Source organism: Sus scrofa, chromosome 14, assembly GCF_000003025.6.
Source record: "Sus scrofa isolate TJ Tabasco breed Duroc chromosome 14, Sscrofa11.1, whole genome shotgun sequence".
Taxonomy (NCBI): domain Eukaryota; kingdom Metazoa; phylum Chordata; class Mammalia; order Artiodactyla; family Suidae; genus Sus; species Sus scrofa.
The window spans coordinates 75439455-75465820 of NC_010456.5; the positions used below are offsets into that span (position 1 = coordinate 75439455).

At 38.2% G+C, this 26366-nt stretch overlaps 1 protein-coding gene across 9 annotated transcripts in view; it reads right to left on the reverse strand.

Annotated features, from left to right (window-relative positions):
• Positions 1–6174, reverse strand: part of MICU1 (mitochondrial calcium uptake 1) — a 241898-nt gene extending 235724 nt beyond the window's left edge. For 8 of the 9 annotated variants that reach the window (XM_021071962.1, XM_005671068.3, XM_005671070.3 and 5 more), the window contains exon 1: positions 6023–6174. The gene's annotated coding sequence lies outside the window, so the exon portion shown is untranslated. The remainder of the gene's footprint in view (positions 1–6022) is intronic. The other variant, NM_001243605.1, reaches the window with a different exon arrangement.

Below are 26366 nucleotides of genomic sequence, written 5' to 3' on the forward strand. Positions count from 1 at the left end.
AATTTGCAAAAAAAAAAAAAAAAGAAAAAGAAAAAAACACATTACTGTTATTTTAGAGGAAAAAAAGTTAATCCAATTCTAGCATTTATTTTCTCATTAACAAGGCTAAAATACTTCTCCTCCCAATGCAGCAGTGTTTAACTTCCCAATGCCAGATCATTAATTATATCTAATGTCAATCATTTCTCACAGTTGTTCAATTCCACAGCTGCCTTTTTTGGTTTTTCAAATAACATTCTAAACTGCTGTCTCTTCCACTTCCAGGTATCCAACGTGACATGTTCTCAAAGCATTATTTCTTTGCAGGAGTGTTACCCATTTTTACCGTTTCTGCTATTACCTAAAGTCATCATAAATTCTGATCTGAACTTCCAAGGTGTTCAACACCTAGCTCCCTTTGTGTAGTGAAGGAACATGCTATCATCTACTTACTGAGCTTTACTGAGCTCAGAGTTTGTATAAAATTCTCTCAATACATTCCCCAGCCTCACAGTTACCATATTTGAATTAAGCAGCCTTTTATTTTTATGTGTTTTTTAAATTTAAGTATTGTTAATTTATAATGTTGCATTGGTCTCAAGTGTATAGCAAAGTGATTCAGTTACACACATACATATATATATATTCTTTTTCAACTTTTTTTCCATTATAGGTAATTACAAGATATTGAGTATAGTTCCTTGTGCTATATACAGCAGGTCCTGTTGTTTATCTAGTTTATATATAGTGGTGTATATATGTTAACCCCAAACTTCTAATTTATCTGTCCCCTCAGCCCTCAGCTCCCTTTGGTAACCTTAAGTTTGTTTTCTATGTCCATTGAGTCTATTTCTGTTTTGCAAACAAGTTCATTTGTATCATTTTTTTTAGATTCCTCATATAAGTGCTATCATATGATATTTGTCTTTCTCTGCCTAAATTACTTCACTTAATATGGTAATCTCTGGGTCCATCCATGTTGCTGCAAATGGCATTATTTCATTCTTTTTTATGACTAATATTCCATTGTATAAATGATATATGTACCACATTTTCTTTACTCGTTCATCTGTCAATGGACATTTAATTTGCTTCCATGTCTTGGCTATTGTGAACAGTGCTGCTATGAATAAACAGGTGCATGTATCTTTTTAAATTAGGGTTTGTATCTTTTTTGGCTATGTGTCCAAGAGAGATTACAAGATCATATGGTAACTCAATTTTTAGTTTTTAAGGAATCTCCATACTGTTCTTCACAGTGGCTGAACCAATTTACATTCCCACCAACTGTGTAGGAGAGTTTCTTTTTCTCCCACCCTTTGCAACATTTATTATTTGTAGACTTCTTAATGATGGTAATTCTGACAGGTGTAAGGTGAGATATCACTGTGGTTTTGGTTTGCATTTCTCTAATACTTAGCTATACTGAGCATCCTTTCCTGTGCCTATTGGCCATCTCTACGTCTTCTTTGGAGAAATGTCTATTTAAGTCTTCTGCCCATTTTTTGATTGGGTTGTTTATTTTTTGATATTAAGACACATGAGCTTAAGCAATCTTTAAATACCTGGGCAGCCTGCTAATAATTATGTAGTTTAAACAAAGTTTTCTAGTTTATTGCTATATGTGCAACATGGAATTTTAAAGCTTACTAAAATAAAGACAAGGAATAAAGAACAATGTAATTAATTCCTCAGACACCTATATATCTAAAGCTCTCCAGGGCTAAACATCTGAAATTGGGAAAACAAATTCTTGCAGACAGTATTTTGTTACTGTTATTATTAACAATTACATTTAATGAGAACCTACTATATCCCAGGCACTTGGCATATATTAATCCTTACAAGACCCCTATGAAATAGGTATTACCATTTACATTTGCAAATGAAATAAACTTCAGAAAGAATAAGTAACTTGCTCAACATCAAGAAGAGATATAGTTTTAGAATACACATCTGCCTGTTTAATCTAAAGCCTGTGCCACCATTGTCAGCAATTCAAGTTCGAACGTCCACTGAATTAAGCTATTGACATCTTTTAAACAAAAACATTACAGTGGAATAAACAATACTTTGCTTCAATTATATTTTCTCTTAAAATATAATGAATCATCAGAATAATCCATAAAGATACAAAACCAGATACTAATGTTAACTATAGTTTTAAAGTTAACACCCCAGTGACAGCACTTAGTGACAATTATTATTTATTTTTTTACAATGCTCAAAATGAAGTAGTTTCTACACAGATTTTTATTATTTTCTTTTAGGGCCACACCCACGGCATATGGAAGTTCCCAGGCTAGGGGTCGAATTAGAACAGTAGCTACTGGCCCACACCACAGCCACCCCAACAAGGAATCAGAGCCATGTCTGAGACCAACACCACAGCTCATGTTAATGCCTGATCCTTAATCCACTGAGTGAGGTCAAGGATCAAACCCACAACCTCATGGATACTAGTCAGATTCACTTTCACCGTGTCACAATGGGAACTCTTCTATACAGATTTTTAAATGGCATAATTAAAAGAAGCAAGCATGTAATCGCATTTACTAGATATACTTAAATATTTAAAACACTTTTATTTACTGTTTATAAACTGAAGTTTATATAATCAAGTTCACCCACAGTATAAAACAAACTTACTAATAAACAATTTTAACAAACTGGCCAAATACACAACATATTCAAGCTAGAAAATCTGGATATTCCAGAACATGAATACTTAGGTAATAACAACACAAATAAGCACAATCAAAGGGTTTAAATTTCAAGTTATACGAATTAATAAAATAATTGACATTTTAAAAAAATCAACACACATGGGAGTAGCTCCAATTTGACCCCTTGCCTGGGAATTTCCATATGCCATGGGTGTGGCTCTAAAGAGCAAAAAAAAAAAAAAAAAAAATTAACAAACTGTAAAATACAATGAATTAATATTAGTAAAGGAAAGCAATTAATTTTGTTAAATAATGTAAAATTATTTTAGTGAACATTTGCTGTTTTTGCCTGCCCCGCAAACTTTCTCCCTTCCGCAGGAAATGACACCTTAATTTTCCTTTAGAAACTATATGTCACCTACACTTAGTTCATGTGGTTTGTAACTATAACCCCCTCTACCCTACTCCAGGATGGGGACAAGATCCTGTTCTGGGCAAACAGACCACTCCATCTGTCTAGCCACAGAGATGGCCCATTGCCTCTAGGATGGGCAACGACCCAAGTTAGGCCAATGAGATTCTCACACAGTAATTTGCAGAAAGCATAGAGAATGGGAAGTTTTCTCTCTCCCAGAGTTCTGCGGTTGTAGGACGTAAACCTAGTGCTAATAGTACCAACTTTCCCAGGGAGTCCGATGACTCTAGACTGCACTTTTCCACAGAGATTCCCCAAAATGCTACAGGGAACAAATGGTTACCTGTCAGCAGGGGAAAGATAAATTAGGGTTTCAACTTTCAGTGTTATATTTTCTACAATGCTCCTGTTTTTCAAAGATAAGCATATATTACTTTTATACTAGGAAATATAAAATATTTTAAAATACTCCTTCTGTTTTCTTCTCAAATATGCTGATATATTAATATTTAATGTCTTAAAAGCATTAATAGGAGTTCCTGTTGTGGCTCAGCAGGTAAAAAATCCAACTAGTATCAACATGGATGCAGGTGTGATCCCTGGCCTCACTTGATGGGTAAAGGATCTGGCATTGCCATGAGCTATGGTGTGGTAGGTCACAGATGTGGCGTGGATCTGGCGTCTCTGTGGCTGTGGGGCAGGCTGGCATCTGCAGCTCTGATTTGACCCTTAGCCTGGGAACTTGCCCTAAAAAGACAAAAAAAAAAAAAGCATTAATAATTCTCTCAATTTACCAAAGTGAGTAAAACACCTACTTATTAAAGAGAATCATTTTTTTCCCTTGACACAAAATCAACCTATTTTGCATGATGAAAAAGTTGTGAGTAAACTTTTTTTAAAAAAATTGGTTCACTTTTGGAAGTCCCCTTGTTGTAGGGGTTAAGGATTTGGCATTGCCCCGGTTCTGCACAGACTACAACTGTGGCCCATCTTTGACCCCTGGCCCAGGAACTTCCACATGCTGTGGGTGCAAACAAACAAACAAAAAAATGGCTCACTTTTTTTTTTTTTTCTCTTTCTGTCTTTTTTAGAGCCACACCCACAGCATACGGAGGTTCCCAATTAGGGGTCCAATCAGAGCTATAGCCGCTGACCTACAACACAACGCAGGGTTCGAGACCCATCTGCGACCTACACCACAGCTCACGACAATGTCAAGATCCTTAACCCACTGAGCCAGGCTGGGCAGGGATCAAACCCGGGTCCTCCTGGATGCTAGTCGGGTTCGTTAACCACTGAGCCACAATGGGAACTACAAAAATGGTTCACTTTTAAAGGGAATATTAAACTACTTCATATGGAAAAAATTGGTAAATGTTCACCAAGAGCTGCAGCCACTGTAAAAATTGTTAAATAGGGAAAATTAAAGATTTAAAGTGGCCGAATTAGGTGTAATAACTTTATCAATTACTTTAGCCTTATAATTATAAATAATATAAGATCTGACGAGTCAGATTCATTATAATAATTTTACATAGTATTACATTTTGGGAGAAATTACATATCATTGTTAAAATACAGGAAAGTCAGTCCCAAGATGCACCCCCTGGGAATGCAAAAGGTCTACTGAATATTGTAAATGTTCTACTGATTATAAATGGAGACAGCAATACACTCTTTGGCTCTCTTGCTCTTACTAGTTTCTGTCACTCTTTCCTTTTCTCCTCAGGCACAAAATCCACTCCTGAATTTTTACTTTTTGTTAGGCTTGTTTTTGGTCTCATAATTCTCAGCAATGAAACTTAAGAGTAGCTGGAGACCAGAGCTACCGTCTCACAAGCAAGTGGCAGTGGGTTCTAAAAAGTTTTTAGAATAAGGCAATATTTAACATTACCTTACCCAAAGCAGGAAGATAATGGGTTGGTCAACCTGGCCAACACCACTGTCTCCAGATGCTGACATTTTGTGTGTCATATCATTTAATGAAATCTAAACTCTCCTACAGCTATCAACCCCAAACTGTTGCACCCTTTCTACTGCTAGATCACCTGCACATGTAATTCAAAGGAATACTTTAACATAAACAAAGGTATGCCCAAGAAAGCACCCAATAACTGATAGAAACATCTGCTTATGAAACTGAAAGAAAATAGGTATTTCCAGGTACCACAAGGAGAATTTTTCTTTTACTCCAGTCCCTCAGCTATAAAATGGTTTTTCTACTTAGCTTTACAAATAGCTACAATACTTTTCAGGCATCCGAAAGGGAGGGTATAGAAACCATAAACAATAAGATCATAGAGACTGGCAACTTAAACAGTTTTAAACTCTCCTCCCAACATTCAGCTTGAGTCAATAAACCCCGGCTCATTCTCAAAACACCGCATTGTGGGCCAAAATGAGATGGTGGTAAGGGAACCTGAGGGAGAATAAAAACAGGTAAGGCACTGGGAAAGGCAAAAACCGAACAGTCTAAGAAGCCTGAACTTTGTTTTGTTCCTTCAGCTCCCCATCAATTTTTTTTTCATTTTTTTTGGTTTTGTTTCAATGATTAATACTTGGCCCCATCAGACATTTAACAATAAAGTCCCCACCCACTTCCAACCACATCCACAAATCCCAGGGGATGTCTTTGGTCGCCCGAAGAGGGACGTCGAAGCTCAAGTGAACCCTGCAGCTGGGAACTCGGCAGGAGAAGTTCTCCTGGGACAGGAAGAAGGGACCAGGTGAGGTCAAAGAAAGCGGAGGAAAGGAAGCCGGCAGGACTAAGGACTGCTCTCAAGCCCCTAAACTGAGCACATCAGGGAGAGACAGCTATCCCGGTCGACCAGAGAAGTTGCTAATTCCGGAGCAGACAAACGGCCAGTCCCGGAGGTCAGGTCCCTAAAGCTTTTCGCATCATCCTTCCTTTCATCTTCTCTAAACGTGTCTCGCCTCATACCCTTGAGAGTACAGGACTCACCCGTCTACAGCGGAGCTTCAGCTGCTTCTCCGTCAAAGCCGCGCACCTCGGAAAACCATAGAGATGAAGAGAGCAACAAAGTTAAGCCTCCAGCTCCGCCGCCCACCCTCACGTAACCCTTCTAGCCGCTAGGGCTGTCGGGATCGTGGCGAAATGCGTGTGGGCGGGGCATGGAGGATAGGGAGTGGGGAGGGGCCAGGCAACCCGCCCCGCCCCGGCCTTGGGCCCCGCCCCGGCCTCGGGCCCCGCCCCGGCCTCGGGCCCCGCCCCGGCCTCAGTATTTAGGCGGGACAGTGGAAGCTCTCCGGATTTTTCTCTGGCGGTTCACCCTCCACGCGCTAGTGGTATAGATGTCTGTGAAAGAGATTTAGTGTGCCGGCTTCCGCCTCGTTGATGCCCCTTTATGTGTTGACTAAGCAAAACAGGAGACAATGAAAAGAAAACTGGACCACAGTGAGTTGGGAATTGTTCTTTTCGAACTGCGTTTAGGTTTAGGCTTCTGGTGAAATTTGCCTGTTTCCTGACCTTGAAGCTTTTTTAAATTTAGAAACCGACTCACCGCATTGTCTATTATTTAGGTTTTTCAGAAGTTCTCTTTGCAAGCTAATATGATTGGAGAGTTTAGTCACCGAGCTACTAGTAACATTTTTTTTCCTCAGAGGTTGCTGTCAGGAGTGAGAATGGAAAAGTCTCAAGAGAATGACAATATTTTGATTATGATATGATGGAATTTAAAAGTTTCTTCAGGAATTTCCTAGTTCTAGATTCTGGTGGCCTATTGGTTAAAGGGTCCAGGGTGTCACTGGTGTGGCTCCAGTTGCTGGTGTGGTGTGGATTTGATCCCTGACCGAGAAGTTTTGCATTCTGGGGGGTACAGTCAAAAATAAATAAATACTTTCCTTAGCAGAGCTGTAGCAAAGGCTACAACCATGGAAACAAAAGAAGGCAGCCAGAACTATCACTGGGTTAAATTGTGAAGGAAGCAAAACAACTATTTTCTCCATTTCTTCTCAGAGGACTCTCCCTCCCCACTATCCCAAGAAGGACAGATCGTTATGTTCTTGGCACTGCGCTAGCACTTTACAGGCAACCCCATGTTTGTTCCAACCATCCTGTTGATGAAAACGGTTTTTGTGAATTGTAGATGGGGAAGCGGGCTATGACCCCTCCCTAGGTAATGTATCAAATGGTATGGCTGGCACAGACCTGATAGAAAGAACACCAAAGACATCTTCAATCTACTGTCCCTGGATCATCTTGACACAAGAATTGGGAATATTTATTTATTTATTTATTTATTTATTTATTTATTTATTTTGCATTTTAGGGCTGCACCCCCGGCACATGGAGATTCCCAGACTAGGGGTCAAGTCAGAGCTACAGCTGCCAGCCTACGCCACAGCCACAGCAATGCAGTATCCAAGCCGGGTCTGCAACCTACAAAATAGTTTACGGCAATACCAGATCCTTAACCTACTGAGCGAGGCCTGCAACCTCATGGTTCCTAATTAGATTCATTTCCACTGCACCACAATGGGAATAGCAGGAATCTTTATTTTTTTAATTAAAAATTTTTTTCTTTTTATGGCCGCACCTGCAGCACATGGAAGTTCCCAGGCTACAACCATGGAAACGAAGGCAGCCAGAACAAGGGTTGAATCAGAGCTGGAGCGGGAGCCTACGTCACAGCCATGGCAGCACTGGATCCCAGCCATATCTTCAACCCACGCTTCAGCTTGTGGCAGCACCAGAAGCTTAACCCACTGAGCGAGGCCAGGTATTGAACCCCCATCCTCACAGAGACAACATCAGGTCCTTAACCCCCTGAGCCTCAGCAGGAACTCCAGGAATCTTTTCTGATTTGCTTCTCAGCTATTAAAATGTACCTTTTCTGTGTGTCTTTCCATTTAAAGCCTGTTCTCTGTTGAGTGAGAAATCTGATAAAGACATTCTTCCCGGTTTACTAATGGGTATTTGGCAGTATGTCCATTAATGCTAATGGTTGGAATTTCAAGTTGTGGCATAGATTATCTTGGAACACTTTGGGGGCTCATGGAATCTTAACTAGTTAAGTTAATCATGGCTGAGTTAAGTGTTTTTCAGAATAAGAAAAAAAGTTATCAATGCAAAAATGCTGAACAAAGGTCAAATTTTTTTTTTCATTTTTTTCCTCCACAGCATGCAGAAGTTCCTGGGCCAGGGACCAAACACCCACCGTAGCAGTGACCCAACCCAAGCCACAGCAGTGACAATACTGGATCCTTAAGTCCTAGGCCATCAAGGAACTCCAAAGATCAATTTTTAAGAATTGGTGACATTCAATCCTGATTTTAGTCAAAATTTGTCTCTATAAAACTAAATAACCAGGTCACCTAATTTTTTTTCTTTTTTTTTTTTTTTTTTTTCGGTCTTTTTAGGGCCTTACCTGTGGCATATGGAGATTCCCAGGCTAGGGGGTAAAATCAGAGCTATAGCTGCCAGCCTATACCACAGCCACAGCAATGCTGAATATGAGCCATGTCTGTGACCTACACCACAGCTCATGGCAATGCCAGATCCTTAACCCACTGAGCAGGGCCAGGGATCAAACCTGCACCCTCATGGATACTAGCTGGGTTCGTTACCACTGAGCCACAACAGGAACTCCAGTTCAGCTAATTATTAAATAATATGTGAAAACAAATCACTGTCTCAAACTTTTTGGTCACAGGACTCTTTTACACTCTTAAAAGTTATTAAGGACCCCAAACAACTTGTTTATATGTGTTATACCTAGCAATACTTATTATGTTAGAAATTAAAACCGAAGTTTTTAAATGTTTTTAGTCATTAAAATAATAAGCCCATTATATGTTGACATAAATAACATATTTTTGAATAATAACTATATTTTTAAAAATATAGGATGTTCCTGTTGTGGCTCAGCAGGTTACGAACATGACTAGTATCCATGAGGATGTGGGTTTGATCCCTGGCCTTACTCAGTCGGTTAAGGATCTAACATTGCCATGAGCTGTGGTGTAGGTCACATATGTGGCTTAGATCCTGTATTGCTGTGGTGTAGTGTAGGCTAGCAGCTGCAGCTCTGATTAAATCCCTAACCCAGGAACTTCTATATGCCACAGCTTGGACCCTAAAAAGCAAATATATATATATATATAAATGGGAGTTCCCTAATGGCACAGTGGGTTAAGGATCCAGCATTGTCACTGCAGTAGCTCAGGTTTCACCTGTGGTGCAGGTTTGATCCCTGGTCCCAGAACTTCTACATTTTCATGGGCGTGGCTGAAGAAAAAATATATATGTTTATATATATATATACTGTATGGTTTCACATTCTTATAAATTTCTTAATGTCTAGCTTATAGAAAACAGATGATTCTCCTATCTTTCCTTAATAAATTTGTTTCAATATCACTCATTATATTGTCTCTGGAAAATTTCACTCTACACTCAGTGAATGAAAATAATAAAGGCAAGTAACAGCTTATTATTTTCAGGAAAAAAGTTTTGACCTTAGAGATCACTGTAAAGGATTTTAAGGAATCCCTGGAATCCATGGACCATACTTTGAGAACCTCTGTTTTAAACCATACAAATGTTAGCTCCTTAGGCAATCTACAGACTAGACCAGTCTTATAAATGTGAGTATTTTTTCTTCATTTTTCAGGAGCACAGAGTAAGTTAGAGGAATTCAGGGTCATAATGGAATGCAACTACTTTCTGCTTTAGAAATCAGTCAACCTATCCAATATTGTTTTTCAGCCTGCTGTACAAGATGGTTCCTGTCACATGAATATATAATATCACTAAAATAGGTTTGTATCCCCTGTACAAACTAATATTAAGACTCCAATAAAATTTGTAGTTAAAATTCTTACTGTAAGCCAATATTGAATGTCTTCTGTATGCAAGGTTCATAATAGGTACTGGCCTTATAAAAATTTATAACCACAGTGCCTGCCCTTGGGCAGTAAATAAATATATATATATAGAGAGAGAGAGAGAGAGACTTGCACTGTGGTATAAATATATTCTTTGCCATCTTCAGTAGTTCCCAAATCAATTTGATGATCAACTGTCTCAGAATTATCTGGGGGGAGATTTTAAAAATACATATTCCTGGATCAAGAGATAAGCTGTTTAGGAGTTCCCACTGTGGCTCAGAAGTAGCAAACCTGACTAGGATCCATGAGGTTGCAGGTTTGATCCCTGGCCTTGTTTAATGGGTTAAGGATCCGGCGTTTCTTTGAGCGGTGGTGTAGGTCACAGATGCAGCTCAGCTCCCATGTTAGTGTGGCTGTGGCATAGGCTGTCAGCTGCAGCTCCGATTCAACCCCTAGCCTGGGAACTTCCATATGCCACCAGTGTGGCCCTAAAAATAAAAATTAAAAAAAAAAAAAGATATGCTGTTAAAATGGAACAGGGTGGTCCTCAGGAGTTTGGATTTTTAAAAAGTTACCCAGGTACTCTCATATATTGATGGGTTTGGGAATGAATACAAAGTACATGTAACAAAGTAATGGACTTGGTCTCTGCCCCTAGTACCATCACGCATAAAATATCTATTTCATCTTCAGTATTTCAAAAGTATATTCTTGTTCAAAGATTTGTGTTATCAAGAGACAGAGTACGTATTAAATTTCATTCAGTTGTAGAAATTGATATACTTATTTCAAACATTTTATAGTTCATCTGCCTTTATCACATAAAAATAACGTAGGATGTTATCACAGCAGTTTGCAGCGCATCACACTGCTGTAAGAAGCAAGACATCTTTTGCAACAAGCAAAGTGACTACAAAAAGTGTTATTTTATAGAGCTTTGATTTAATTTCTTTAAAATGAGATGTCCCATGTTTTATTACACTTACTAGGATTCTGCAGATTAGCTTATAGTATTTCAAAACCTATGCAGTCGTCCATCACAAATTTCTTTTGAGGATATATTATATTCAAGCAGCTATTGAGAGACTTATGATCCATAGTTGCTGTTGCAATCAGTGTTCTTTGCTAATATTATAGCCAGAATTACATTCAAGAAAAAAATTGAAAAACAAGCTTAATGTTTCCTTCCTTCTTACCTCAAAAGGAAAAAGGAAATAGCTAAATCAGCCAAATATGATGATTAATAAACATTGATATGTATTCCTCTTGATTTTATGATTGAAAATAACTTCAAAATTACAGAATCCCTGCTCAGATGCTGATTTCTAAGTACCTTAACCCATAAGAAGGAATCAGAGCTTTTTGGAGAAATGGCTGATTTCAGGGCTAGGGCAGAAGGTACAAGATGATCTGGAACATATTGTTGTGCCAGAAATAAAAAGTGCTCAGAAAATAAAATGGGACATTCAACAGGAGCCAGCTTGGAGGGTCTCTCAAAGGGCAAATCTGGAATAACTAGAGTTTCAAAATAAGAACCGTAATGAATTATGATCCATTGAATAAGAATCCATTAGGTATTCTAATGAGAGAGATTTGGGAGAAAAGGAAACGCTGTTCTCTAAAGAGAATGCCCGCTGATAAACACAGAGAGAGTGGTATATGGAAAATCACCATTTTGTAACTATCATAGAAAAAATTGGCTTGAGAAATATCATCAATGGATTCTAAATTTAGATGAGAAAATTTGATGAGAAGCAGTGTACTTTCATATCTTCAATGTATCTCTCCACTGATTGCATATTTGCTACAAGGGGAAAAGGATAGCTACGCTGTGGAGAAACTAAACAACACTTTGATCAATGACCATATACCATATGCCTTCTGTTGTGATACCTTGAGAAGAACATAACCTCTCTCAAATCTAATCATAAGGAAACATACCAAACCCATATTGAGGAACATTCTATTAAATAGCTGTCCTAGCAATTCCCTTGTGGTGCAGTAGGTTAAGGATCAGGTGTTGTCACTGCAGGGGTTCAGATCACTGCTGTGGCCAGGGTTTGATCCCTGGCCTGAGAACATCCATGTGCCACAGGGATAGCCAAAAAAAAAAATGTCCTGAAAGACCACCACCACCAACAAAATATGTTGCACACTGGAGTTCCCTGGTAATATATAGGTTAAGGATTCAGCATTGTCACTGCATTATCATTTCTATGGTTTGAGTTAAGGGTCAGGAACTTCCATGTGCTGGGGGTGTGGGGAAAAAGAATGCTGAAGAACTGTTGCATATCAAAAGGGATTAAAGAGACTTGACAAGTAAAACTGATATATTATCTAATCTGGAACTTGGACCTGAGTGAGGGAAATGCTATGAAAGATTTATTGGAATAGTTGACAAAATTGAAATATGGACCATAGATTAGAAAAAAGTAGTTCCCCATATGTGATGATTACATAAAGGAATATATTTTTTGTAGTAAATACACACTGAGATATTAAGAGCTAAAGAGGTATAAAGTATGTACTCTATTCTCAAGTGGTTCAGAAAAAATAAATCAAAACATCCAGAGAGAGAATGCAAATGCAGCAAAATGTAAAAGTTGGTGAACCTGAATAAATGATATTCAGAAGCTCTCTATCCTATTCTTGCATTTTTTTCTATGAGTTTTAACTGTTTTTAAATGAAAAAAGTTAAGAACTCTCCAATTTCTCACTCTTAGACTTCATTCATCATGAACCTTTTATTTAGTTATTCCAAGTGGTAATTATCTTTTATAATTTTAGCTGATTATATACTACCAATAAGAAGGAAAGCAGCTAACTTCACAAAAGGCAAAAAAACAAACAAAAAAAATCCTAATTCCAGTTGCAGAAATGTTTTATATTTGCAACTAATACTTGACTCTAGATGTTTTAAAAAATTAAATAATTGAGATAAGTGTCTAGATGAATCAAGGTCAAACAAGGGAGAAAAAACAAAGTTAATATACTTATTACTGATGGCTTAAATTATTTTAGAAAATTAATTTTTCAACTTCCTATAAGCATCATCAAAAGTTTCTTCTGGGACTTTCTGTTGTGGTTCAGCAGAAACAATCTGACTAGTATCCATGAGGATGCAGGTTCAATCCCTGGCCTCACTCAGTGAGTCAGGGATCTGGCATTGCTGTGAGCTGTGGTGTAAGTCACAGACCCTGCTCAGACCTTGCGTTACTGTGGCTGTGGCTTAGGCTAGCAGCTTCAGCTTCTATTGGACACCTAGCCTGGAAACTTCCATATGCCACCATATGTGGCCCTAAAAAGCAAAAAAAAAAAATTCTTCTAAAATAATTGACAAGTTGGGATTTTTTTCCCCTGTTTTTAGTTTTAGTCTTTCTCAATTTTTAAATGTTACTTTCTAATTACAAACATGTGCATGCTCTTAAATTTGAACCCTTGAGAAAGGGGAGGGACAAAAAATGTTAACCCTCAAAGGTAAACTCTGTGAAGTTTCTGTATCCTTCTAGACTTTTTTCCATTCTTGTATCAATGTGTCTATCTGTATGTGTATATCGTTTTTATAAAAATGGGAACATTCTGCACAATTTGTTCTTTTATTTCTTATTCAGCAGAGGTTTTTTTAATCTTTATCAAAACTATGCATATGTAAATTTTATAAGTGGTATAAAAGTCAAATAATTCAACTAGTAAAATTTGTTTCTAATCATTATGTAACACATTCATGTGGTTTAAAAATCAAAAAGTACAGTGGTATGTGCTGTGAAAAATCTCCCTTCTACCTCTGACCCTGAGATACTCAAATGGGCACCAAATGACATTAGTTTTTTTTATTATTTAATCTGCTGGCCACTCTATAGTTCCTTTATCAGAGGTTTGTATCCTTTCATTCTAGTAAATCTTGATTTGTTTCTTTGCTAATTTACATCTGTACATTTCTTCTATTCCCTCCAGAATTTCTTCAGATGTGGTATCTCTTTTCAAAAACACCCAGCAAATCAGTATCTAGATTGCTATTTATTAGATGTAATTTGTTTAGTGGTACCCAAAGAGAACTGAAAGAAACAACATAATCCAGGATTTAATAACACATGAAATCCCCATCAAGAGACAAAATCACTAGGCTGTCATTTTCTAAGAAAAGGTGCACTAAAGGTGTCTCTAGGGCCAAACGGAGTCATCTCCCCTTTTAAGGATGGATATCCTAAAACCTAAAACAGTACCTAGCACATTGTGGGAAACTGGCAAATATTAACTGAATGAATAAATGTCCTTAGCAGATATTTGCACTTAAGTACATTCATTGCATAACAAAATCAACACCACACACACATACCCCAATGCCGGATCCTTGAGGAAGGCCAGGGATTGAACACACATCCTCATGGATACTAGCTGGGTTCTTACCGGCTGAGGCACAACGGGCACTCCTGTGTTCTAGTCTTAAGCTGTCTATTGATCTCTATAGTTTTCCAAGAAATTGTTTATACTTGCTATAAATAGTTGTGCATTTAACCCAAACAGCTAAACTCTTATGTAGTGTTAGTTTAAATCCTTGGAGAAGAAGACACCAAAATGAAATTCAGTGTGGAAAGGATTTATTGAAGACAAAGGGAAAAGGAAAGGAACATACAGGAAAAGTAAGGCAGGTCTAACACCTGTGACAGGAGAGAGGGAAGGAAAGATTGTGTAGGAAGAGCCTCAGACCATAGAGTAATTCTGAGAAAATCTCACCCAGGTCAAAGGGAAGTCCTTGAGCTGAAGTTGCCAGTTAAAGTAATCCTGCTTTGTGTAGGAATGGACTGGTTCTTACACCCTGCTGTGCTCACTGACTGGGAGTAGCCTCATGGAAACATGGCCTGACCCAAAAGCATTAGAGCCAGAAGTGTGTCAGCTGTCAATCAGCTGGGCTCCCTGCAACAGAATCTCTAAAGGGAGACCTTACTAGGGCACCTCCATGGCTACCACAGTCCACATCATGTGCTGTACAAATCCATTTCTTCCTTTATATTTGGGAAGCAGATTTGCCATGGTTTCTGTGGGCTTCTTTTCCTTAGAAGAAATGTAGAAGATAAGTGGGACAAGCTATAGTCTCCCATAACTTCACTTTGTATTCATCATTTCCTTCCTTCTCTATCCATTCTAATTTTCTCTTGATATCAGCTATTACCTCCAAGGGTCATTAGCTTGAATCAGGTAAGTCTAGCATATTCAATTGAGTATATGCCCCAATTTTAGGAACATACTTTCTGGTAATATGTTCATGAGGTGGACAATGTATAAAGTTTCTTCAAGAAATAGTCAAGGACCCCATCTTATATGTCTGCTTAAAAAATCAGGGAGTTCCCACTGTGGTGCAGTGGGTTAAAAATCTGACTGCAATGATTCTAGTCACAGCAGAAGTGTGGGTTCGATCCCTAGGGTGGTGCAGGTGTAGTGGATTAGAGGATTCTGCATTGCCACAGCTGTTTCTTGGGTCACAGTTGAGATTTGGATTTGATCCCTGGCCCAGGAACTTCCATATGCCACGTACAGCCATAAAAAAAAAAGAGGATCATGTCTTCTTAATTCTTAAACAACTGTGGTGTTGATATTTGTGAACAAAATTAACAAAATAGAAGGAGAATTGTGGGGATTATCTTGTTAATTAGATCCAAAGAAGCAACTGTGTTTTACTGGAGAGTTCCCTTTTTTTGGCCATGCCCACAGCATGAACAAATTCCAGGGCCAAGGATCAAATCTGCACCACAGCTGCAACCCACGGCACAACAGTGACAACGCCGGATCCTTAACCAACTGCACTACCAGTCGAACTCCTGGAAACACTTTTTGACAGATTACTAGGTATTTATTCTTTTTCTATGATGTAATATATTTTACTATTAGAAAATTAAATTAGCTCTACACAGGTAGATTGTATTTGGTAGAAAGGAAACAAAAGACATGCCATACCTTTGAAGAAGGAATATATTCTACTTTATTTTTACTACTAGTTCTCTTTAATAGCCCTGTGTATTTAAATTATTGAATTCCCTCAGGCCACTTTCTTTAATTCTCTGGGTCTCGGTTCCTTAGCTTTAATCTATTATGGTACTTGTCACTACATCATGCAAATTGATTAGGAATGGTACTTATTACTAAGTTTTAAAAAATCTATGAGGACTAATTGTTAATACCCATTAAGTGCCTGGAATTACAGATATACTGTAATTGTTTTCTTCTTAAACAACTTAATAATTAGCCTTTCAATATGGTTTTAGGCAGTCTATGTAAATGGCAGGAATTACTCAGAAGATGATGAAAGCCACAGCTTTTGACTAAAAGTATAAAATATTTTCTTTGTACTTTTGGGCAAATAATTTAAGTTAAAAGTTACTGGAATTTCTCACACCTATATCACATGTGTTTATTAGAATCATTAACATTTAGAGCCATTAAAAGCTGTGCAAGATAAACTGTACAGTATTTCAACAGTAACCAAATAGCTGAAAAGGAATGTTCTTTCAAGGATAATTCTAGCCAATACTTACAGAAGAAATCATAGAATTTTAAAACTCACAAATTTGCAACTTATAATGAAATAATGAACCTAGGCCACGATAACCAATAGAAGCTAAAACCATTACAAGGAAACTTGAATGGAGAACTTTATAATGGATCCATCTACCTGGAAACACTTGAACCTACTCATCAAAATTTACATAATTGAAAGTAAGACAGCCTTGGTTTCCTGGTTGGGATCCCAGAACAGAAAAGGGACACTCAGTTAAAAACTAAGGATATCTGAATGTTACTAAACTGAACTTGGGTCTACTGGCCCACTATGCAGCAAAACCAATCTACTGACAGTAGGTTGTGATGAAGGAAACTATGGCATTTATTTGCAGGGTGTCAAGCAAGGAGAAGAGGCAGCTAAAAGACCTGAACTCCCTAATGGCTTTCACAGGGAAGAGTTTGTAAAGGCAACATTTGCGGTGAAGGTTGCAGCTTGTGGATTTACTTCTAACTGGTTGGTGGAGAGGAAACATGGTGAGGTTTCTGGAATCTTATTTGTCATCCTTCTGGTTCCAGGCAGTGGTTAGCATGTAGTCACCATCTCCACCTGGGTGGAGGTCTTAGTTTCTGCAGAATAACTCAAAGATATACCTCGGATTGTTATTATATCCCTTGAGGAAGAACTAGAACTCTGTTTTATTGCTGAACTATTGTTTAAGCCATCTACCTTAACTGCTGTTCCTTTGTTTCTGCATTCCGTCCTTTCTCTAACTAGTAACTGCTTTAATCCAAACTCAGGGAAGACTGAGAAGACTAAAGGTTTTTCCTACAAAGAAACAGGGACATGGGGGAGGCTTTCCTACCAGGAAGATATTATGAACTTTAGTTAAAAATAAAGTATCAATAGTAGTTCATTAATTGTAAGAAGTGTACCGTACTAATGTAAGATGTTAGTAATGGGAAAACTGCAGGAATGGAGATGGAGTTAATACAGGAAAACTACTATCTGTTCAGTTTTTCTGTAAATCTGAAACTGTTCTAAAAAATAAAGTTTATTGATTTTTTTTAAATAGACAACCAGATATTCCTCCTGATGTAATGAAATAGAAGTACACAGAACCACCTACAAAACATCCCTGCCAAAAAGATTGAACCTGGAATCTAATCAAGCAGATGGGTCAAATTGTTAAGCTTACAGGAAATGTGGTGGGTAGATGTCTGTGTTAAATGATACTGAAACAGAAACACCTCTAACTCAAAGCCAGAATAAATCTAGATTGGGACTTGAACCCATGTTTTTTTAAATTAGAATCACTCACCAGGTGTCTGGATTTACTGAAGCTCAGGTTCTTTGTGTCTTCAGCACCGAAGGAATTCAGCGAAAGACAAAGTGACAGGCAAGAAATAGATTTATTAAGATAGGACACTCGTGAGAGATACAAACAGGCAGGTAAGGAGACTCTGCCCCAAGGTTTAGGTGGGCTACATTTTTATAATCCAAGGAAAGTGGGGAGCGGGAAAAGACCACCTTCTTCCTCATTCTTCAAGTAGACATCAGGCTTATATCACTAGCTTCTCCTCTGTATTGGATAAGAGAGTATTTGACCCTGTGAGGTCAAACTAGGACTGTCAGGGTGCTTATTCAAATCAGCAGAAGGGTGGTAACATATGCTAAAATATGTTGAATCAACTCAGGTTTCTGTATAACAAGCGTCTCCTACTTTGGAATGTCATCTTTCCTTTAAACTCCTGTCCTTGGTCCTAAGGATCATTATCTTGCTGAACTTGAATGCAGACCTCATTTTTTTTTAATTTAATTTAATTTTTTAAATTATTTCCCCAATACAATTTTTTTCTACTGTACGGCATGGTGACCCAGTTACACATACATGTACACATTCTATTTTCTCACATTATCATGCTCCATCATAAGTGACTACAGACCTCAATTTATCTTTTGCTTAATGACCTGAGGCACATCTCGTGCCTTTATTTATGGTTTTATAGTTAAGCAAGCCTGATTTGTTCCATGATGTTCTGGCGGCTTTCTTGAGTGATTATTAACTTACAGTGGTCTCCCATAATTCCCTAGGAGATCAGGTTTCCCTCTCTATCCATGGTCCCCCACTGGGACTTCTACAACTACCTGTGTAACTGATAGGGATAGAATAGGATAGTATTGCAGCATTTTGGGGTGGGGGGAGCATGTACACAGACTGTGTAAGTTCCTGGGCCAGGGAGTGAAACCATGACACAGCAGTGACAGGAGCCTCTGCAGTGACAATGCTAGATTCTTAACCCATTGCACCACAAGAGAACTTTGCAGCATTTTTTATAATAGCAAAAACTGGAAACAACTAATATCCACTAAGAAGAGTGCAATCAGTATGATTTATTCATCCTATAAAAAGCTATATTGAATAAATATAACAATATAGATAAATCTCTAAAATATGTGTCAAAAAATAAATTTCAAGAGGTAATATAGGGGAATTCCCGTCATGGCTCAGTGGTTAATGAATGGGACTAGGAACCATAAGGTTGTGGGTTCGATCCCTGGCCTTGCTCAGTGGGTTAAAGGATCCGGCGTTGCCATGAGCTGTGGTGTAGGTTGCAGATGTGACTTGGATCCTGCGTTGCTGTGGCTCTGGCGTAGGTGGGCAGCTACAGCTCCGATTCGACCCCTAGCCTGGGAACCTCCATATGTCGTGGGAGCGGCCCAAGAAATGGCAAAAAGACCAAAAAAAAAAAAAAAAAAAGTAATATAAGATATAATGCCAGTTATTTAAAGTCTAAAAACAAACAAAAAACTATGTTGTTAGTGGGTCCACGTAAGGCAGAAGTATAAAAACAAATATGAAAAGAATACATACCACCTTGAAGATAGTCATTATCATGAGAAAAAAGAGAAAGAGAGATGAAATAGCAGGGCTTGGAGTTCCCATCATGGCTCAGCAGGAACAAATGCGACTGGTATGCATGAGGACACAGGTTTGATCCCTGACTTTGCTCAGTGGGCTAAGAATATGGCATTGCCGTGAGCTATGGTGTAGATCTGCAGGTCGCAGACTCGCCTCAGATCCTGCATTGCTTGTGGCTTGGTGTAGGCTGGCAGCTGCAGCTCCGATTCTACCCCTAGGCTGAGAACCACGATATGCCACAGGTATGGCCCTAAAAAGAAAAGGAAAAAAAAAAAAGAAAGAAGGAAGAAAAGGCAGGGCTTTACCTTATCTAGCCCTTTTTGTTTATTTAAAAAAAAAAAACTGAAACAAAGTAAAATCTGCACAGTGAATATATGTGTTAGTAATATTATTTTTGTATGTTTTACATATTTCATAATGTAAAAAAAGAGAAATGCCTGAAGTAAAAATGGAAGAACACATACTCAAATACTTTGTCATACATCTGATTGACATCCTTAGCCAGATGACCCTGAAATGTGATCCAGAATCATAAAACGTCTAGAATAATTCTCATGGAATGGTGTTCCCTACTCCCATCTTTTTTTCCCAGGATGCCTTTCAATTCAAATGACTCTGGATTCATAGTGATGGCCCAGTATTAGCATCATTATACGTCATTATACATTCCTCTCTCAATTCAATAGAAAATTACTAAATGCTTACTAGGTCCTAAATACTCTGCTAAGGTTCCAGCCTCTTCAAAACCTAATTTTTTTCTAAGCTAAATAATAGTTACCAGTATCAATTATAGGTGGCGAACTAAACGGGTGTGAATCTCACTCAACAAACTTGGATGCACAAGAAGTAGTATGTTAGCTGTCAAAAATTAAAGTCATAGCCCCATTTGAAAACTGGCAGGGAATTTAGTCTTATTTTCTGTTGGTGCCCTTTTCATATTACCCCAGTGGCCACCTTGATAACTCACCCTATATTGACTGCCTTCCTTTTTCTTAGTTCCCATATCCCTATCCTCCTTAAAAAACTACTTGCATTTGAATCTTCTCAGGTGTGCTTATAGGGGAACCCAAACATAGGCAATTAAGCATTAGGGCATCCTCACCTCAACCCAACCCCTTTGTTCATAAGTGTAAGAATTGTTAAATCATGATGGATTCAACTAACATTTTTCAGCATAGTCAACTTAACTTCCTTCCAAACAGCTGTTTACTCTAAAATAAAAATGACATCACTTCCTTTACTGGTGATTAATTTAATTGTACTGAAATTTTAATGACATGTTTTCAAGAATGCACATAGTATATATACATATCAGAACACACACCAAGAAGATATTACAGTAGTGACTAATGGGTCAAAGGGAGGCTTCACTAGGCTTGAGCTTCCATCCAGATGCTTGCGAAATCCATTACTGAACAGCCAGGATCCTAATCAGAGTATGTCAGAAGGATGTTTGCAAACATTAGATGCTCTGGGCACCTTACACTTAGGGGGTTCTCCTCCCTCTTCAACAAGTGGTTTGGCTCCCTGCCACCACATTTTTTTTTTCTAAATTAGCTTCTCAATTCAAATGACTTTGGATTCATAGGGATGGGCCCAGTATTAGTATCATTATATTTCATTATACATTCCTCTCTCAATTCATTAGAAAATTACGAAATGCTCACTATGTGCAAACTACCCTGTTAGGATTCCAGCCTCTTCAAAACTTAATTTCTTTCTAAGCTAAAACATTTAGTCAGCAATGCTAACTATATAAAGGTTGTCCTCCTGGATGTCCTATTTTCTCCACAAGCACATTAAATATTTCTTTTCCAAGGGACTATTACTTCTTGACCAGGGGCTAGCAAATAACTTATTTTACCCCCTGCTTACCAACATTATGCCCTAGGTAGGAAGAGTCCACTTTAGTTTCTTAATAAGGAGTAATGAACACAACTCCACAGCCCAGATAAGGCTTTATTCTGAGTAGCAATTAAAGTGCAGCCACATCTCTTGGGAAACTGCCTTCCTGTCTCCTGAATTAGTTTAGGGATAGGTAATTGGAGCTCAAAATACTTGCTATAGCTTAGTCTCATTAAAAACAGTATTTTGCTGTGCTTTAATTTTTTAATTATAGAAGTGATGTATGCACATGACAATTTCTTAAACAGTACTGTAAGGTATAAAATAAAAATAAAGGTATTTACATTTCTTTTTGTTTGTTTGTTTTTAGGGCTGCACCCACGGCATATGGAGGTTCCCAAGCTAGGGGTCTAATCGAGCTACAGCTGCCGGCCTACACCACAACCACAGCAACACCAGATCTGAGCCGCATCTGCAAACTGTACCACAGCTCACAGCAACACTAGATCCTTAACCCACTGAGCGAGGCCAGGGATCGAACTGGCAACCTCATCGTTCCTAGTCGGATTCATTTCCACTGAGTCACGATGGGAACTCCGGTGATTCCACTTCTTCATTTATCAACTTTCAACAACATATATTGATTGCCAATTTAAAAAGATACTTGGGAGTTCCCATCCTGGCTCATTGGTTAGTGAATGTGACTAGGAACCATGAGGTTGCAGATTCTATTCCTGGCCTTGCTCAGGGGGTTGGGGATCCGGTGTTGCGGTGAGCTGTGGTGTAGGTCGCAGATGCAGCTCGGATCCTGTGTTGCTGTGACTGTGGCATAGGACAGCAGCTGTAGCTGCGATTGGACCTCTAGCCTGGGAACCTCTATATGCTGCGGGTATGGCCCTAGAAAAGGCAAAAAGACAATAAATAAATAAATAAATAAATAGATGCAAAACTTAGCACTCTTTTTTTTTCCAGGCCCCCCCAAAAAATATGGAGTTCCTAGGCTAGGGATCAGATCCAAGCTGCAGCTGCAGCAACATTGGATCCTTAACCCACTGTGCCTGAACTAGGGATGAAAACTGCGTCCCAGCACTCCACAGTGCCACTGACCCCATTGCACCACAGTGAGAACTCCAAAATTTAGCACTCTTAAATTACTTCTCACTTTATTTTCTCTTCCTTCAGTTTTGTTTGTTTTTCCTAGTAGTTGCCTTTATAATTGTATATAAAGTTATATACATAGTTCTCGGTGTCTCAATTTTAGTTTGATAAATTTTAAATTTCATCAGGCTAGTGTATTCTAGGATTGTTATTAATTTTTAGAACAAGAAATGTAAATTAAGCTAGAGCATTTAAAATACAGCAAATAGTAGTTCCTGCTGTGGTTCAGCAGATTAAGAACCCGACATTGTCTCTGTGAGGCCTGGCTAAGTGGGTTAAGCATCCAGTATTGCTGCAAGTTGTGGTGTAGGTCGAAGATGCAGCTCAGATCTGGTATTGCGGTGGCTGTGGCGTAGGCCCTACCTGCAGCTCTGACTCGACCCATAGACTGGGAACTTTCATATGTTGCAGGTGCAGCTGTAAAAACGGAAAGAGAAGAGAAGAAAAAAGAAAAGACAGCTAACAGTTCTACCGAGAAGAAAACTACTGGCATTCTTTAATTAATGGAGCATTAGTATCAAACTAATAAAAAAATTAGCAATAAGTTTTTAGAATTTCTAGATTTTTAAAAAACTTAATGTTTTACAAGCCTTGTTATAAACTCAGACTATGAAATACAAAATCTCATTTATAAGAAAATGAATAAAAATATTTATCTAAGCCTTTATGGCCTTTTTTCTATGTCTTTAACAATTCACGTTTATTAGAGAAGGAGCTAGAATCATTGTAATCCAGCTAGATTAAGTCCCTCTTTATAAATAAATAGTTCTAATTAAGTTTTCAAAATAAGAACTTAGAGTAATAATATCAACAGCTTTAATTATGAATAGTACACAGCACAGCTTCTCCTGTATCAGGACACATTTGCTAAGCTCTTTGTCATGTGATAACCATAAAAAGTACCAATTTAGATCCTATGAGATAACATCTAATTTAAGATGAAGCAATAGAAATACACATGATAATCTAGGAAGTATCCCCAACCACTTCTTGTTCTTTTATCCACAGGAGGGGAAAAAACTATCGGTAGGAGAGAGTTAGGGGAAGATTAGCCCAAAAGAAAATAGATGTACTCTGTGTTATCAATTACTACACCTTTGCAATAGGTCAAAAAACCGTTCTACGATCAGATAAAAAGAGAAAAGAAAAAGTGGAAAATGATCCTCAGGCAATGTTTATATACCGGTTAAATCAGAAACAATATTCTAGAAAGAAATTACTTTTAACTTGCATGGAGTACTTCATAGTATAAATATTTATTTTGCTCAGAATTGTATTTAAGACAAAGGAGAAAAATACTTATACGTATCTCAAATTTTGCAAGTAGTTACAGTCCTAATACTATATCCTAAAATTTTCAGATCTCCTTTGCTTCTCTATAAATGTATATTTTGCAGTCCAAGCATCAAAATGCCACCAATTGTTAGTTTTCTAAAAATAAAGTTCATTTTTTTTTTATCCTGCAAAGATTTTATATATTAGTATTAACTGGAGACCAAAGTACCCACCTGAATCCTGTCAAGAATTTTGGTAGGCAGTGTGCCAAGGGGAAAGGCACTCTGAGTTGGCATTTGAAGCCGAGTTAGGTTAATATTTCAGCTAGTTTTAAACCTCTCTAAGCTTTACTTTCCTCATGTGATAGTGAGGAAAATATTATCTGCAATCCACCTTCTCTGTGGAACTTTGAGAATCAGATAATGTATCTGAAAATGCATTATTGTTGGTAAAACACTAAGTACTTATTATTACCTCAATAGATATTCATGAAAAATCTATTAGAGGGAGTTCCCATCATGGCTCAGTGGAAATGGATTTGACTAGTATCCATGAGGATGCAAATTCGATCCCTGGCCTCTCTCAGTGGGTTAAGGATCTGGCGTTGCTGTGGCTGTGGCGTAGGCCAGTGGCTGCAGCTCCAATTTAACCCCTATCCTGGGCACTTCCATATGCTGTAGGTGCAGTCCTAAAAAGACAAAAAAAAAAAAAAAAAAAAAAAAGAACCTATCAGAAGAGTAACATATTAAGTAATATGAAAGCAAAGGAAAATAAATGGATCTTGCTCTCAAGATAAAAGAGACCCCTTGCAACACTAACAAACAGCCAGCAGGAGAGAGAAGAGTAGAGGAGAAGGGGCATGCAGAGGAGGTGGAAGACAAAGGAGAAAGAGACATTGACCAAAAATTGGGGGTTTTGGCCACACTACCGCATATGGAATTTCCTGGGCCAGGTATTGAACCCATGCCACAGCAGCAACACTGGATCCTTAACTCACCGTGCCACAGGAAAACTCTGACCAATATATTTTTATCATTTTGCTCAAACCCATATTTGATAGTGCCTTTTTTTTTTTTTTTTTTTTTTTTTGGTGAGGGGAGGCCTGCACCTGCAGCACATGGAAGTTCCCAAGCTATGCTACAGCCACAGCAAGATCCAAGCCGTATCTGAGACTACACCACAGCTCATGGCAACACCAGATCCTTAACCCACTGAGTGGGACGAGGGACTGAACCCACATCCTCATAGATACGGGTTGGGTTTGTTACCACTGAGCCACAGGATGAACTCCTTGATAGTGTCTTTGGTTCTCCATACAGGGGTTCTGGAAAAGTGAAAAGGGTTGTGCCCCAACTGCTTAAGGTTCTTCCCTTTACGTTCATAGTAATCAAAGTTAATATTTTTTAATTGAAGAATGGTTGATTTACCATGTGTTAATTTCAGGTGTACAGCAAAATGATTCAACTTTAAATATAATAATATTGTGTGTGTATATACACTTTTCCAGATTCTTTCCATTATAGGTTATTACAAGATACTGAGTATAGTTCCCTGTACTATACAGCAAGTCCTGTTTATTTTATATATAGTAGAGTGTATATGATAATCCCAAACTCCTAATTTATCTCTCCCTCTCTGCTCCCCAATGCCCTTTGGTAACCAAAAGTTTGTTTTCACTGTTGTTTGATGCTGTGAGTCTATTTCTGTTTCATAAATAGTTTCATTTGTTTTATTTATTTATAACTTTTTTAAATGGCTACATTAGCAGCATATTGAAGTTACTGGGCTAGGGGTTGAATCTGAGCTGCAGTTGCCAGTTTACACCATAGCAACAGGAGTTCCAAGCCACCTCTTGACCTATGCTGCAGCTTGTAGCAATGTGGCATCCTTAACCCACCAAGCAAAACCAGGGATTGAACTTGCCTCCTTAGAGAGACAATGTTGGGTCCTTAACCTGCTGAGCCACAGCAGGGATTCCTGTATCATTTTTTTTGAATTCCACATATAAGTCAGACCATACAATATTTGTCTTTCTCTGTCAGTCTTACTTCACTTAGAATGATAACCTCTAGGGCTGTACATGTTGCTGCAAATGGCGTTATTTCATTCTTTTTTATGACTGAGTAATATTCCTGTGTGTGTGTGTTACATTTTGTTTATCCAATCATCTGCCAATGAAATTTAAGTTGCTTCTTTTTCTTAACTATTATAAATAATGCTGCTGTGAATATTGGGGTGCATGTTATCTTTTCAAATTATGGTTTTCTTTGGCTATATGTCCAGGAATGAATTGGTAGATCATATGGTAACTCTATTTTTAATTATTTTTTATTATTTTTAATTTTTTTTTCTTTTGTCTTTTCTAGGGCCGCTCCTGCAGCATATGGAGGTTTCCAGGCTAGGTGTCCAGTCGGAGCTACAGCTACTGGCCTACGCCACAGCCACAGCAATGCCAGATCCAAGCTGCATCTGAGACCTACACCACAGCTCATGGCAACGCTGGATCCTTAACCTACTGAGCGAGGCCAGGGATTAAACCTGAAACCTCATTGTTCCTAGTTGGATTCATTAACCACTGAGCTACGATGGGAACTCCATATTTTTAGATTTTTAAGGAACCTCCATACAGTTCTCCATAGTGGCTCTACCAATTTACATTCCCACTAATAACGTAGGGAACCCTCATTTCTTTTTTTCCACATTCACCTTAGAATTTATTATTTGTAGACTTTTTGATGATGCACATTCTGACAAGTGTGAAGT